General features: G+C 26.8%; 1 protein-coding gene across 1 annotated transcript in view; it reads left to right on the forward strand.

Annotated features, from left to right (window-relative positions):
* The first annotated feature begins 5,772 nt into the window (after positions 1-5,772).
* Positions 5,773-12,904, forward strand: part of LOC129975189 (semaphorin-5B-like) — a 141,339-nt gene continuing 134,207 nt past the window's right edge. The window contains exon 1 of the mRNA XM_056088163.1: positions 5,773-6,020. The gene's annotated coding sequence lies outside the window, so the exon portion shown is untranslated. The remainder of the gene's footprint in view (positions 6,021-12,904) is intronic.

Genomic DNA, 12,904 nt, shown 5'->3' on the forward strand with positions numbered 1-12,904 from the left:
TTGAAACATTGTTCAACAATGAAAACGCATTAATCGTGTGACACTCCCTTTTTACTAATTATCAGCTGTCAAATAGTTTTTTAATAGGGTTGCAATTATTTTACTGCACGAATGCTGGCAAAGTCAAATCTTGTGAATTTTGGGACACCCTTTAGAAGGAAGTGTTTGTTCGTGTGTCGATATGTTTTTCTGTAGTGTCCAGATAAATATATCGTACTTACAGCCTTGAAATTTGGCACATAAGTAATTATAATATTGATTCAATAAATCTCGAAAGCCGAATTTTAAAATATAATATAGAATTTTTTTTGTGTGCTTTTATGATGAATTTTTATATGTATTTGCCCTTAATATCGTTTCTAATGCAGAAAAAAAAAATCAGTACGCCATCACAGAAAGCAAACAACTATAATTCTAAAAAAAAAAATCATTTTCATTGCAAACGTAATTTATTGAATTTTGAGAACTTTTGAAAAAAAAAATTCGGTATTAAAATATTTTTCCGAATATTTTTTTAATAATCGAAACTAAAATTCTTTCAATACACATTCCAATCCCAAAAACTTTTTCAAATATTTGGAATTAATTATTCGAATTTTTCTCCTCACTTTAAAACAAGAATGATCAAAATATCTATTTTCATAATTTTTAATTAATTAATTGTTTTTCTGGCGCATTCAAAGATTTTTTCGTTTACTCGTAATCGATCCGCTAGGAGAACTTTTAATTCTTCTCTGATTTGGCAAGGAGCCAAATTTGGAATTCAAGATCATGAAAATTATTTTCATGGTATGTCTTTTTGTTTTCAGAGCATCTTCAGTTATTTTTTTTTTTAATTTTTATCGTCCATGGTTCACCTATGCAAATGGAAAAAAATAAACATGTTGAATTCAATATCTTTTTTTTAATTTAATTTCATAGTTTTACTATAGATTAATGTGGTTTTAATTTTGCTTACGTTCATCATTTTATGCCTGCTTATGAATCTATAAAATCATTCTCAAATTCATTTGGATCTAGGAATGCTTGTGATCTAGGGAAACTAGGACATTGCATCTTCTAATATGACGGTAAACAGCATAATTCATTAAAAAAAAATTATAAAGTGAAAATGATGTATGGGTGTTCATTTTAAAAGTTGCTTAAACCTTTCCAATGAAATGTCTCCATTTCTTTATACTCACTGTATAATTTATTTCAACACAATAATAGGGCTCAAAATTTAAAAATACCTTTATTAAAACATAAAAAAATAAGTCTGTTAACTAAAATATGGCTGCCCGAACAACAGAAACTACCGAGACTCTAGTATATTTTATTATTTTAATCAAGGTTTAAAGATTTTATTTTTTTTATCATATTCATTTACTACAAATTTTTTTTAAATGCTTCACGCTTTTAAGATGCTGTTTTAAATCTCATAGGAAATCTCTTTCCTATTATTTAGTGCACGACGTAAACGTATTTTATGTTTAAATTAATTTTTTTTATACTGTCGTTAATTTGTTTCAAAATTCTTTATACTATATATTACTGAATTTTCCAATTTAATTTGTTTAAAATTCACTTAAGATAGTTATCCCATACATGGAATTAAATTTAACTGAAATTAATCGAATAACTGATAAGTAGATTCTGAAAATATTGGTGTATAGTGTTGTCATCGGAAATCTTCAACAATACACAATTTCAGAATTCTAGTACATCAGGAAAAAAAGTCGATTACAAAATTGCATTTTAAGAAGCACGATACGGTTCAAGATGAATACAAAAATTGTAAAAAAGCTGCATTACTTAAATTTTAATTACGTGAGCATTCAAAACATTAAATAAAAATATTCTAAACAATTTATTTTCTATTTATTTATCTCTATTTGACAACTCAAATTTCATGAAAATATTATACAAAATTTAATTAATGTATTTTTTCAAATTGTAATTTAATTTATATGGTGTTGCCATTTTATTCATTAAAAATGTCAAAACATTTTATCTTCCTACATTGACAAATAAACTAACGCAGCAATCCAATTGCCATTTAATAATAATAATAATAATAATAAATTGAGCTGCAGATTTTGTCTAAACATTTGTTTTAAACAGATTAGTACATGGTATGGAATATCAAACAGAATTTTATCTTTAGCCTTTTAACTCAATATTTTTTGGGAATGGGGTGAGGGGTGGAATGGAAGATTAGTTGTTTCACAATCGTGCGATTTTAAATTGTGATGTCTCATCGATCAAGAATACAATACAGAGAACAATAATTTCATAAAATTAAATAAATAATGGGATACCAGCTAAAATTTCTATAATTCTGCTTTTGTTTTCATTCATGTGAATAAAAAAAAAATGTCAAGAACAACAGCAAATAAAAAGTCCAAGGTTGCAAAAAAAGAAAATGAAGAAGAAAAAAACAAAAAAACAAGAGGAAAGATATGTAATAACTATGTGGGCAATTCGCGTTTTGCCCTATTGTAATCCCCACCACCACCACCACCACCACCACTTTCGTCTTTTTCTCCTCAATACCCCTCCTCCCCCCCTTTTTTTTTTTACCAAAAGCACTTCATTTCCCCCCACCCACTTTTGATTGTATGAGGTGCAAGTGAACAAGGTTAATGCACATGAAGTTGTTCGCCAAATGTTTCTCGGATATTGGCGACAACAGAATCGGAATATAAAGATGAAAACTGTAATTTCACAGAGCAATCGCTTGAATTTATTTATATCCAAAGTGGCGTTTTAGATTAATATTCTAACAAAACAATATAGAACAAATAAACAAATTTATAAGAAGTTCAAGAATTCCAAATTAAAAATATGAATTAATATAGAAAAAGAAATAAAATACAATCAAACTTAGGATAACATAATTAATTTTTAAAGTTGATATTATCATAAGAAATAGAAAAACATTTATTTAATAACATTTGAAGAATTGAAGCGGACCAAGCTATTCTTTTTATTTTAAAAAGTCGTTTGCTTATACTGCTAAAGAAAATGAATATAAATATTTCGGAATTTACACTGCTCGATAAAATAATGATTACGACGCACAGATAGGCATAATATTTATTACGAAAATTCTTATTTACACAAGATTAGTAAAATTTTAATTAATTGACCGTAAATAAGCTTTCTCAAATGCACTGATCAATTATTCCATTCATTTTTTAATAAATTAATATTTCCCTGTACTTTTGTGTAAATAATAATTACATAATAAAATAAAAACATCAAATAAACTTTATCAGTAAAGATATGTTGCCACTGTTTAGAGGAAGTTAATTAATTAACTATTGCATTTTAATGAGCTTAGAGTGGGTTCGAAAAACTCAGTCTTATAAGAACTAAAAAATTAAAAAAAAAATTGTGTATCAGTTTGTTTAAAAAAGTTTTCAATAAAAATGTTATCATGATAAAAATAGTTTACCTCGTTCGCGTAATGAAGGCTATTGTTAAATGATAAGATTTTTGATTGCATTATTGCAGAAAAATCTATATAATCTTCTACAATCACATTATGTTGGAAATGCCAAAACAAACGTTTTTGTTACTTTCTTAAATATGTTTTTATTTATATTGATATGAAAATTCTTTAAGCTTTTTACTAACAAAAGCGGAAAAGCTTAGGAAAGAAATTAATTCACAATAATTATAGTTTAAAAAAAAATTGATATTCAATTTTTTTAACAACTTAGAATGAATTTTTTTATTTTATTCTAAACATTTACTAAAAAGAATTAGAAATTTATTATACAATGGATTCGAATTCCAGTTTGCAAGCAAAATTTTAGAAGCTCCATTTTTTGCTATTTTGTTTTGAAATTCATGTTTTTGATAATATATATTATATATTACTTTTGAACACAATAATAAAAGTATTTTTACAGCAATTTTTTATTCGTTATTTTTCAAGCTTGTTTTCTTTTGTTTTCGTATAAAAAATTTTGCATATTAAAATACTATTAACTACAGTACATCGATATATAATACTCATATTAATAGTTTAATAACTTCGATTAATAACAAGTAGTCTAACATGTTTATTCCCACACTTCTCAATGTGTTTGTGAAATGTTGCCATTCTGTCTTTTTAAATTTTTTTTAAAATAAATGTAGTAACCATTAAAAATTACTTATGAAATGGAATTTTGATTTAAAGGCGAGAGAAAAAAAGAGTTCGAGTGAAAAAGATTGAATTAAACTTTTAATATGTTTGTTAATTAATTTTAGAAGAATTAAAGCCAAAAATAAATTTTTAACTTAAACATATAACTCATTTACATAGCTTTTGTTGAAAAATTTAAATAAATAAGTATAAGTAAGCGTGAATTGGTGGGTTAAGATATTTACTTTATACATCACCGGAAGTTTAAATTTTTTTTATATAATAATGACAGATATTAATTTTTTTAAGTGTTTTTTCACTCGTCATGCTTAAAATTACGCTGGTGCAAACGAAAAAATTTATATGAAATATATATTTATATTTAATTTATATGAAAATTGTCAGCATCAGAATCAAAATGTTAACGTTGTTATTATTTCAAATGACCATACGAAAAATAAATATCTATAAATGAAAAAATTTATCAAGATTTTTATTCAATTATCGTTTGGATTTAAAAACAAGAATGTTAAGACGAATTTTATTTCCTTTCAAAAACTCTTAATCTTTCTAGAGGATACTATGTAAAATTAAAAAGGAGTTTGTACCAAAAGAAAAAGATTTTTTTTTTCCAATTTTGATTAGAGAACTTAAGATAAGATTTCACTATATTCAATTATTGACAGTATCGCCGTATTCTTTCAACTTCATTCGCCATGAAAGATTTGAAATCGTATTCTATATACTATTTGTTTTCTTTTGCCGTTTTAATTAATGTGCGATAAAAGAGATAAATTTTTAAAAAACAAAAAAAAATCCACTGTATTAATGTATTCCTTCCCTTTAAGTAACTTTATACGACGGATGTTTCCTTTCTTTAATAAAGACAAAACTAACGCAAACAATTTTAGTAAACCATTGAAAATGAATAAGACTTCATTTGAGTTTGTAAAAAAATAAAAACTACAGACTTTAAAAATATTTTTATATTAATATTCAAATAAAGCATATTAAAAACTACTTTTTAAAATTATTTTTTGTTGAAATGAAAACAGATGCATTTATATGACAGAGTATAGAACTTATAACGCCTTTTTACTGCTCAAATTATATTTTGCATATTATTTTTGCATGTCTTTTCAAAATGGAATATTGAGATGTATTGTCTGCATATATTTATCGAGTTTCCCCCCCCCAATGATAACATGTTATCTGAAAATGCAACTCACGTAGTTGATGTAATAAATCCCTGTTATTATTACTAATATTAAAAAACCCATATAGATAAAAAAAAATTTAAAAAAAATTTGTTCTCATAACCATAATTTCTTATTCAATTTTTACAAACACAAAATAAACCAGATTTTCTCAATTTCTACCGACATATCCAAAATGAATAGGTCCGAGAAACAGTCTAAACACCCCTGTTATATTCGGCCTTGCCGGCAGGCATACCCCTGAGTGCATTCGACCTTGAAAAACTTACCTGCGCCAGACTTCAAAAACAAGTCTGGCATAATGACTTTTACGGTTATAAACAAATGAATTATCGCCAAAAGGAGAATCCTGCCGCGCTCAAGGAATCCCCATTTTAAGCAGAGCATCACGCTGAACATTGGCATCTATTGGCGACCATCTAGAACTTGAAGAGCGAAAACTTTTCTGAAGGACACAACAGTTGGTCGAAAAGCCGATCGGCGAAGTAGTGTGTGAAGTGTTGTTCCAAAACGCGGTGAAAACGAAAACTGTGGATTTTGAATCGTCTGCTGCTTGTGTGATTGAATCTGGCATTGTTTATGATATGGATTAGTAAGAACAAATTTGCTGGAAGACGTGTTTTATTTCACTATTTCGCAATTCTTGTGGAACAACTTGCATTTATCTTTTGAACTGCATTGTGGTGGTAAGTTGCTAGATTTTTGCATATCTAAAAAATTCTGGTTTTAGCTAGACATTTGTGTTTTTTAAATAGTTTTTCAATATTATTTTGCTGCAAATAATGCATGTTTGTAGCGAAATTGCAATTCTTTTTGTATTTGCAATTTTCGAATAAATAATTTGAAATTTTTTTACGAATTAAATCGTTTTATTATTTACGCTATAATATTTTTTCTTGCAAATTCATTTAAAGAATTTTTTAAAGTCTTATGTTTTGCATTAATAAAATTCATTTTGTTATACTTTTGGGATAATTAAACTTAATAATGTGTGATTAATAAATATGAGATAATATTCTCACAAGACAACGGTGAATTCTGAATAATCAACTTCTGCTCTAAATCAATGTTTCTTTTCTTTTTTTATTAATCCTTGAATTTTTTCTGGATTTAATTGTATATTTGAAATTGTTATTCTCCGTTTGTTTTAAAAATATCTTGATTCTTTATCACGCTGTGTTTGCGCTCAGGCATTATTTAATTTTTGATTTAAAAGTTCGAATAAATTGAATGGTTTATTTTTGCAAACAAATTTATGTCCGTAGTTATTGTATTGATATAGTGATTTTTTCCCTCTAAAAATTATTTGTAATCATATTTCAAAAGTATATATCTTGCATAGGTAATATCATTTTTATACCATTTCTAAAATTCATTGCACCTTCAAATTTTAAATATTGAAGTTGAATTAGTATTAATACACACTTAACATTTCGGTATTTTATATTTTAAACCAAAGAACTGTCGTTTCTTTTTGCTATTAGAATGCTTTTAATTTGCAGTTCTTGAGAAAAAGATTAAATGAATCAATTGTTAGCGCATTTGATTCGGATATAATAATTTCCGTTTAAAATATGAAACAGTTAATTTTTTGCAAATTATTCTGAAGAATGTTTTGAACGCGTGATTCTAACATATATAATTTTCATCTTATTACATTTCATTTCTAATTCTTTCTTCTTTGATGAATGTATAACATAAATCACTCATGCTAAAAAAAATCCTAAATAGCAAATGTTGATTAGGTTATAAATAGAAATATTAAAAGAATGAATATATTTCAACGAATTGTGTGCGATTATCTAATGATTAATTCATACATCTGTGAAATCTGCTCCGTTTAAACAGCACATATTCCTTTAGAAGTTAAATTCCGATGATGTTTTGTATAACTTTGCATTGTAATGAAGAATTGAGTGAAATATATTTTGTTTTCTTTGAGTTAGCTTTCCTTTTAAACAAAGTATTACCTAGTATTTAAATATTTATGCATGTGTACAAAAGATGTTAATTAAATCTTAGAACTGCTGGAAAGTTTATTGCTGAAAATAATTATTCCTATCTTTTTCTCAGAATATTTTTCGATGAAATATCGTGAATCAGTAATAAGTTGTTTAGTTTACATTACAATACTTCAAACTTTCATTGAAATATTTGTTGGAAATGCGTTCTTAAAAGCATTAGCAGTTTATTATTCATTTTATATTTTTGTCATTATATATTTTATATGAAAAAAGTAAAGTAAATCAATAAAACCGAATTTTCTCATTTGAAAATAAATTGTCAATGGAACTTAATTAATTTTACATGCATTTTTATTGATTATGCTTTTCGCCTTTTATTTGTGGTTTAAAAAAATCAAAATATCTGAATTTTTAATCCAATAAATTTAGTTTCAGCGTGAATAAATTACCCTACGATGTTAAAAGTTAAAAACAATTATACAGTTAGCAACTACATTACATTTTTGTTTTGCATATTTTTCTATTAAATGTTACTATCAAAATTGATACTTTGTGACCTTTCGTTAAAACTTATTCCTGTTTGATTGCCATAAGGAACCAATTTAAAAGCGATAACGCCATTTCGAACAGCTGTGTCATGAAGCAGTTTTCATCAACAGGTGAATGCATTTCTCGTATCAATCGTCAGATGTTCATATTTTTTACTGTAAATATATTTCTGTGTTCGAAAACGCAATACATTTTCGCACATGCTTCTTTAAATATGAGAGATTTTTATTTATTCATAAGCAAGTGTATTGATATATCATATAGAATTGTAATATGAACTAAATATTAATTACTCTAATTTAATGAAAAATAGTGGAAGGAAAAGAGAAAAAAAAAGACCCCCCCCCCACCCTCGCTATTTTTTTTTTTTTTTTATAATTTTGCAGGTTTTTTTTTTTTTTTTTTTTTTGAGCGGGAGGAACTTGGAAAAGGCATATACTTTGGTCGAAGTAACTGCCCTTTGAAATTATGTCGCCAACACGTGTTTATTTATTTATAAGATTCAGAAATTGAAGTATTGTGGTTCGAATCCTTTGTGAAATTTGACATTTCTAATTCTTCCTTCAGTTATCTTTTCACATCTACAGTTACTGTGATTTTTTTTATTTATTTTGATTTAATTTGAAACCTCAAACGATAATCTGAAATCTTTTCTGAAACAATTTTTAAGCGCATATATCAGTAGTTTTACTAAATTATTGTCGTCTCAAAGATGTGGCAATATGTATGTAGCATTAGTTTTTTGAGCCCCTTTATCTATATTTAACATTTAGGGTGAATTATTATTTTTAATTATTTCTTTTAATATTCTGAGTCAAAAAGAGTTTTTCGTATAAAAAATAACAGGCATTTAAATGTATCTAATAAAATGCGAAATAAAAAAAACTGATACAAAATATTTTTTGTTTCATTTTATTTCTGCTTTGTGTAAGCTGCTATGCAAATAGAATAAAACTGCCGAAAATTGAATTACAGTACTTCTTAGTAATTGTGGTTTTCCTTATCAAAAGTAAGAAATTGATTCTAATCCCTTCCCTACAATAAATAAATCATATGCAAATTCTTTTTTACAGAAAGCAGCATTTTCAGTAACTGTAGAAATAAAATATTTTGGTGGAATCAATATTTTTATAAATTTTTCCAAAGTCGAAGCCGCACACAAAGAATTATATCGATAAAGATAAGATACAGGTAGATAAAATATCACGCATGTTAAAAAATAAGATCAGAAGGAAAACCGAACGGGTTCAAGAAAATCTGAAAGTGACAATCAAGCATCTTGGTTACAGCTATTTTCTTCTAAACCTGTTTAATTTCACCTGATTTTCTGCATTCTACCGCCTCGGGACTGCGCTAGACAAAATTATTGGGCAGAAATTTATGAAGCTGTCGTCCAACTTTTAAGGAATCTTAAGTGATTTTTTTCCCCATGTAAGTGATATTTTATGACTTTATTTAGCTATTATTTTTTACAAAATGCTTTTAAATTCTTTTTTAATGGTCTATAATTATCCTGGGGTTCTCTAAGTCGGTAGTATTAAAATAACGAAAAGTTGAATTGACATTATGTGGGGGATCAATTCACATGATGTTTTCGTCACATTACAAACACATGCCAAGACATCTTACACTGTTCTTTCATATAATACTGGAAAGAACAAATAAAAGTTTCATGGATTCCTAAATTGAGATGGCGTTAATCACTTCATACAGAACAGACCATTAAAGGTACCAAGTTCTGCAAATATATACTTTTAGAAGGTGAAAAGAGAGCATCGCATATTCCAATAACAATAGACTAATATTCTGTTAATTAATATAATTTCATGTTTTAAAAATAACTAACCATTAGACCTAGAGCTGCCAAGTTTTGCATACTTTAGAAGATGAAAAAGAGCAAGTCGAATTTTAATTATAATTTGAATGATTAAAACTTAATTGAAGACTTGAAATTTTTCCGAAACTATCGAAAATGTTCCTACACAAATTTAATTTTGACGCCATTTTAAAATATTTTTAAAAAATCCCCTTTTTTTTTTTTTTTTTTGACCCTCTAATTTTTTTATGCCGCGATTTCTGATTGCGATATTCGCGGCCTGTTGTATTTATCTTTTATTATTACAGGTTTATTTGATATCATGGTATTATCGATAATATATAACAATTCGTTTCGTTCTAAAAATATTTTAATTTGTTTGCAAACATTGCTTCTAAATTTTGATTTAACAGAAATTAAGAGGTAATGATACCAATTGAAAAGCTCTGAAATTTCACCCGGAATTTTGGTTATTATATAATTTGCATAATTTTCAACGATTACATTGTTGCGCTGAGAGTCAAACCGTTTTTATTTTTCATCAAATATTTTATCACATATTTTTTCTTCCATTGCTAAAAATTAATAAAGAAAGATTATGTTCAGGAAGTAGATATCATAGGACACGATTTCAATGGTCAAACTTTCACTATATTGAGAAATTAATGAACATGAAACAATCCACTAGATATGTAAATGTAAACAAAATCAGCCAATTGATCGCCAAAGGCGGCTGATAAGTATCATATGTGTTTGAATTGATTCCTTGATTCCTTAATAGAATGTTTTAAAATTGTTTTAAAATGAATTATTAGTTTCATATGGAATGTTTTTATATACGAAGTCAAAAAGAAAAAAAAATCTGTTTAACTGAACAGTTAGTTGAATCAAATCATATATACATTATATACTCCAACCAAGCTTGAACAAATTAATTTCGCAATTCTTTGCGTATTTTGCTGGTGAAAGAAGGATTTCACATCATTGTACAGTGTAAGACAACATGGATTTGAATAGAAGCAATTGTCATGCAGGCATATCCGCTGATAAATCTAAAAAAATACATATCTTTAAAAACATTCGCGATGATTATCTCTATTCTGATCGAAAATCACGGCTAATATTAAAAAAAATCTTCTGAAAATATTTTTTACAACATTTATTTCTGAAAACGTGGCTCATTTTAAAAATTTGCTATATATATTTTTTAATATACCCATAAAATATTTTACTAGGATCATAGAAAAAAGTATATCTTTTGTTTGAGCAAGGATAAATTATTTAATACACAAAAGAAATATGTTTAAAATTAAACATAACCTCAATTTAACCTAATCGAATTACATCAATCAATATACACCATCTGTCATTATTTTATTTAGAGCCACTTTGCTATCAAAGCATTTTAAATATACAAGTGTTAAATCTCGTTTTACAAACCAGAATCGTTTGCTAGAAAAAACTACATTTTGTGAAATCCTTTTTTACGCATTCAAGATGACGATTATAGAAGCTCATTTTTTCCCTGTTAACAAGATTTAAAGAACGACCTGAAGATGCCTTCCTGTTTCTTTTAGTATTTTCGAGTAATGCGCAGTGTAATTCTTCTTCCTTGTACCTGGAGAGTAATTACCTGTTTGATTTCCTGCCGACACTGGGATGTTAAAGGTGAAAAGTTTCGAGTTTGTTGAAAGTCAAGTCTATTTAAATTAAGCGGATTTCAGAACAGCAAACGATTCTTGTTCTCATCCGTTTAAGAAAGTAAACCTTGACAGATTTACTGGGCGAATTAAAAAATAAATAAATAAAAAGGTTTTTCTTCAGAAGATGACCTTCAAATCTGAACAATGGGATCTTTTAAATTATTCGCTTTTAAAAAACATATTTCATATTCATATTTTTTGATATTTTATCTGTAGCTGTGGGAAATATTTCTTTATTTGCATTCGTCTGATGTACTTGCGCGTTGTTAAATATTTTTTTTTTAAATAGAGCAACGGAAGTCAAATGAAAAATTCAAAATTTTGTGGTATACTAACTTATAAAAAAAAATTGCAGATTTGAAATTCTGAAAGATTGCAAATTTTGAATTATCATCCATTAACAGTTTTATTTTGCAAAATAAATTTTGATTATGGAGAGATTTTCAAACCTTGGTTGATCACACAAAATGCATTATGAATTTGCTGGGAGATGTTCAGAGTAGAAGAAACAGACCATTTTAAACTTTCTGTATTGAAAGTTCATACTTAAAGTAAGGAGTTCAATAAATTAACCCTTAAATGTATGAATTTTTATTTTCTTTATGTGTAAAATTTGGAATTGACTGGGAAATGGATGTAGTTAATCGGGAAAAATACAAAAAAAAAGCTACAAGTTTGTTTTTTTTAATTTAAAGAGCATGTTGATGTATTTCTACATCATTATGAACAATAACTCTTGAGTTCTATAAATCTACTAAATATTATTCGTTACTCTTACATTGTTTATATACAAAAACAATTTTTTTCTGCATGTTTTTATTACTTTTTGTGTAAATAATCCTAATTCGTAATACTCGCCGAAATGAAATTGTACTCAAATAGTGCATCAACAGTGAAAATTGTTAAAGATAATGAAATAAAATGTCAAAGATTCAAGTTGCGTTCGAAAACGATAAAATAGTTTTGGTAAAATTAAAATTAAAAAAACGGCATGCAACGGTTTGCTACATAAAGAGATATGAGGTTTTAAACATAGATGAAGATTTACATCGTTATGCAGTTAAGGGTTAACTTTTCCATTAAGAAATCATATTATAAAAACAACATAACTAAATCATTCCATAATTCCATTCCATTTCCATTGTCGATAATCATCATAGTCGTGGTGGGAGAAATATTACTTCAGAGAAATCAAATAAAACTTGTGGCGTTGGCAACAGGAGCTCAAATTGTTCAGCTCAAATGCATTCTATTTGTGGCGTTGGCAACAGCAGCTAAAATTATTATTATTAAAAATAACTGGCTGATGGAACATTGTAAGTCGTTGTCATCTTCTATTTGATTTTGCTGCAGTTTAAACTTTGAATTTAATTTATTATTGATGTGCATCGCATATTTTTTTCCTCAAGTATTTAAAGTGCTTTAAGAATTATTAAAACTATGGTTTTTTATGGATGAAGTTGTGTGTTTATTCTCCAACGCCAAAAACTGATATATATATCAGTTCCAACATATATAATTTATATTAAAACTGATAT

Source organism: Argiope bruennichi, chromosome 7 (assembly GCF_947563725.1).
Source record: "Argiope bruennichi chromosome 7, qqArgBrue1.1, whole genome shotgun sequence".
NCBI lineage: Eukaryota > Metazoa > Arthropoda > Arachnida > Araneae > Araneidae > Argiope > Argiope bruennichi.